Raw genomic sequence first — 4,976 nt, 5'->3', positions numbered from 1 at the left:
TTTAACAGGTTGTTTCAAATAGACTTTTCCTGCCTCTAACAGCCGGGGTCTTTCTGGTAACGCCTCCTGTAACATTCCATCAACTAAAACATTTTGTTGCTTATAAGTTCTGCGATCCATAACTTGAGTTTGCATGATGCGATCTCTCCACCGATAACACCGGGATTCTGTAAAAAGCGTAGGCATCAGAACGAGATCAAACATACCTTGCTTATCATATATAATACCTTAGATATCAAAAACCTCTATTTCTTAGCATTTAAACTAACTTAACCAACTTGAATCATACATTTTGATGCTTATGGAACCTTATGTGCGAATATGTAGTGTGTGGGTATTTGGGGTTTGATATAAGGACGCTAGTTATTAATGGGTGAGATTTAAGTGCATAATCTCTCATACATGAAGTGAACCTCCAGCAGTGTGGATGGTTGAGGGTTGTAATTCGACATGCCCTCTGTCAGCAGGCCCCCACCTGCTGTGTTCAAAGGAAAACAAAACCTCTTTTGTTCTCACAGACACTTGTGTGAAGTGCAAATGTATTATCACCTCAAACTATGGGATTAGGAGACATCTTGTCTAGTATTCAGGCAAATGCAATTGTGTAGATATTATATTACAATTGCCACAACTATACTTTATCTGCATCCCGGGATTCCCAATTTGTATGTAAAAATACCCATTGTCTCTCCTTATCTACTTAGAAAGCTGGTTTTTCCCGTTGCCCTTGGTGTTAACAAAAACATTGCCATCTGTTCTTAGTTAATGAGTTATAACTTGAATTAATGCTGACCACACAAAATGGTGTCTTGTGATCTAATTTCCAAAATGGCGTCGCTGCGATTAAATTTTAAACTGAACTTGTCTCACTCAATTATTCAGCTTTGACATATACAGCACTGTATATGCTGGTTTCTACAGATTTCAGTCTTACTGGGCATCATATCCTGGTTATGATTAGCTAAGAACAATAGATATCTAAGTAATCAGACAATGCGCAGGACAGTTTAATATAGCTTGGTTACTCATTGCCACAACACATATGCTTAGCAAAGATTAATAAGGGAGAAAGCAAATTGTCTTTAAAGTATAAATAACAGCAATTCAAATAATCCAACAGTGTGCATGACAAATTTATAGAGCGAAATTGCTAATTAGTGTCACACAATGGCTATAAGATTTAAGATATACCGCCATTAAAGGAGAAGGTAGAGTTGACAAAGGCACACTTTAGAAAATATTTATCTTCTAGGAGTCCAGCATAACCACCACAATATGTATTCTATGTCCCTTAGATCAAAAGGTGGTGGGATTTGTTGAGGTTTTAGGAATAAAAGCATAGGTCTTAGCAAGGCCACATGAAACAATGGATGTATTTTTTAGATGGAGATTGGAAAGTGAATTCAAAAGTACGGACTGGCCCACAGGGGTACAGGGGAAATCCCTGGTGGGCTCCACCTCCTCTTCTAATTTCAGGTTTCAGACAGTGCACTTGTATTATACATTGTTACTCTATAACAGAGTCGGTCACCTGATAAATCAGTAACATGGCTGAACAGACCATGCACTGTAGTATACATGTTGTCCTCATAATGATTGGCCAAGCTCTGCGGTGGCTGTCTACAATCTTTAAGCATGGACCCTTACTACAGCCTTCCCCCGGTGGGCCCTTCATGCCCCAGTCCCACACTGGTTCTACCGTGTTCTTGTTTGTGGCTAAAAAATGCAGACTTAGAACTAGATAAATAATTCTGGCAGCCAATCTTTATTCCTCAATAAACATAATCATCCCTATTTCCTTTCAGAGGGGCCTACATAGAGTTTGGTGTATGTCAAGTTTAAATAGATAATATGGGCGCTGATTATGAGAAAATACTATAATAAAAGTATACCAGACTGTATCGGCTGCCCCCCCACAAGGTATAACTGGAACCCACCCTAGGAACAATACACAATGAAAAACAAAACATGGGAGCATCAAAGAATTATAGCTGTATACAGTAGCTGCTGGTTTGAAAACTTGGCAAAATTTAATAAACATAAAAAATGCAATGAAATAAATAATAAATTAATTTGTAATAACAGCCAAATAGAATAAAAACAATGTAATTAATAGATTATGACCAAAGATGGTATTGCACAGATGCGGATAATGATTACATAAGAATATTTCATAAGAAATTTTCAAAGCCACAAGTCCACTAAGGCGGATATTAATGCCAACAATATACAAGTGCCAGTCCCTTAGTAACCAGTGTAAATGGTAAGAAAGCAGTGGTAACCAGGTTAGTAAGCTGCAAGTTCATAGGCACATTTTTATGTAGTGCTTAGCCTGTATGGCACAGTCGCATATCATCAGCCTCTGAACAAGCCAGTACTGATAATATCTGCAATGGCCCGCATGGTTACCCGACCCACGTGGCTGGTGGGTAAAATAGAATGTGGATGTGGAGACGATTCCCGGGTGGGTGATGCCACATACCAAATAATCATTATCCGGATCTGTGCAATACCACCTGTGGTCACAATATATGAATTAGATTGTATAGTTCTATGTGGTTGTTATTACAAAAGTATTTGTTATTTATTTCATTGCATTTTTTATATGTTTATTAAATATTGTCAAATTTTCAAGCCAGCAGCTACTGTATATAGCTATAATTCTTTGAGCGCTCCCATTTTTTGTTTTTTATAGTGTTGGTGAAGTTGTGTGGCATAACTATACGCATTTGCCATCTGTAAATCTGCACCAAAATGTGTCCATAACTTAAGGTGCGTACAGACGTTTTTTGATTTTTGAAATCAACGATTTTCATTGAGATTGTCCCTTGAAAAATATAACGATTTTTTTTAAGTGTAATGAGCGATTTTATCAACGATTTTAACAACGAACAAAGAACTCCTTTCCTTAATGAAAATCATCATGTTGGACAGTCAGAAGGGATGTTGAACGAAAACTAATTTTCGTTCGTAGTTATAACTCTGAAACTGAACGATTTTTTGAACGACTTAACGATCTCGTTAACGACAAACTGTTCAAAAAATCGTTACATGTGTATGCACCTTTAGACTTGCCGGCCCTTCTGTATGGAGCAGCAAATCAGTGACTAGCGTTAGCTGAGTACAGTGTTGGCATTTTCACGTGGGTGTAGAACACCTGCTGGAAATGTGACAACTGTATGTGTAAACATCCTCACATCTCTTAGTGGGCTTTTCCTTTGCAGACATTAGAGGGCTGATGTGAAGATGCGAAATGAAGAACATCAGCAGCACTATTTAGCCTAGATACAGTAGCTGCTCGCCCAGTGACCGCTCCAGCTGATAGTACTATATTTATTAGAGAGTGGCAAAATTATATCAAGTCACCAGTGCCGTAACTAGACTTTTTGATGCCCTGTGCCAGAGAGAGCATTGGTGACCCCCCCCCCATTTTTTAAGGACATTAGATAGGGCACCTGAAAAAAGAGGAATGGCCTCATGGAGAAGGGCCAGGGAAGAGATAGGGGAGGCCAGGAGATGCTGGGGATATAAGAAGAGGAAGCTACAAGTGAGAATGATAATAAACAGGAAAATTGAGAGGCCCAAACAGCGTCCCCTGCCCTGTGGTGTCCTGTGCCACGGCACTGGTCGCACTACCCTAGTTGCAAGTCACTACTGTCTGTTTATATTATTAGTTTCCATTTGGACTATACAGCAAAGAAGATTTTAAAGCGATAAACAATGGAGGTTTATATTTAATAACATTTTATATGTAATAGTGTGATCCACCAAGCCTGCCGCAGCCTCTTTGGTTTTGTGAAGGAGCTCCATGCTGTTTCTCCCCTTGCAATAGTGGTAAAAGCCCATTCTGGTGCTTAGATCACATTGTGGTGGCACGTCATTTGTTTTTGTTTATTTTATATCTATGTTTAAATGACTGATATCAAGTTGATGATGAAAGCCTAATTATATGCTTAAAGTGTATCATAAAAAGTTTCAACCGTATCTTAGGGTACTTGTTACTAAGCATTTCATGTCCACGTTTTGGATGTAAGTAATGCACCCAATCCTACATTAGGCCGTTAAGATGGATTTGCTCCTATCTCTTAATGAGGTCCCTAATGTCACAGACCAGCGTAAGAGTGCACCACTTCTAGCAGTTTATTCCAAAAGTGTGGTGAATGACTCTTCTACCCAAACATAAACAGAGGAGAACACTATTAATGGCCAATGGGAAGGGGAATCATTAGTGAATATGGAGATACTGTAAAATTTATGAAGATTGAACAGAGTGGCAGATTTTGTAATTTATATCTAGATAGTGAGGACAATGTGTGGTTAGGTTCCCTAGCACAAATAACTGGTCTATTGCACATAAGCAGATCTCTGGGAAAATGTAGAATGTATGTACAGATTTCTGGAAACATGACAAAGAGGTAAGTATTATGATTTGGTGCAGGGTGTGCGGAGTTGGGAACACCCTGCACCCATTTTAGATGTGCCCATGTCTATAGTATCACAACATCCCTTCACATGATTACATTAATGACTACAAAGGAAAGCACATGCATCAGCTCACCATGAGAAGTTAGTATTATTCTCCTGCAAAATAATTGAAGTCAGGTGGGAATGGCAGTTCGGTGTTATACTGATTAGTACGTTCTGTCATAGTCAGTCTGTTCTTATTATCACCAACAAATGGCAGGTACAATAACTGTTGTCTGTTAAGGCTGCTGAGACTGGTTTGTGAAAAATAGACCAGATGGAATCCCGAATTATAACTCAAAAACCATCCCTACAAACAAGACATATATGGACATTTTCTTTATTTCAGAGAAGTAATGAGAATTTGGTTTTCTAACTTGAATTTGTTCTTTTCTCAAAATATTGTTGAAGTATCAATGTTTTTGCCCTTATTCGTGCATCACACACATATATAAAAGCTGGGTAACACATAATTTCATGCATACAAAATGTTATAGTCAGATAGCAGCAAA

This window comes from Taudactylus pleione, unplaced genomic scaffold, assembly GCF_031769625.1.
Source record: "Taudactylus pleione unplaced genomic scaffold, aTauple2 ptg000016l, whole genome shotgun sequence".
In the NCBI taxonomy this organism is placed as follows: Eukaryota; Metazoa; Chordata; class Amphibia; order Anura; family Myobatrachidae; genus Taudactylus; species Taudactylus pleione.
The sequence above is the reverse complement of the archived record's forward strand: the minus strand, read 5'-3'. Positions refer to the sequence as shown.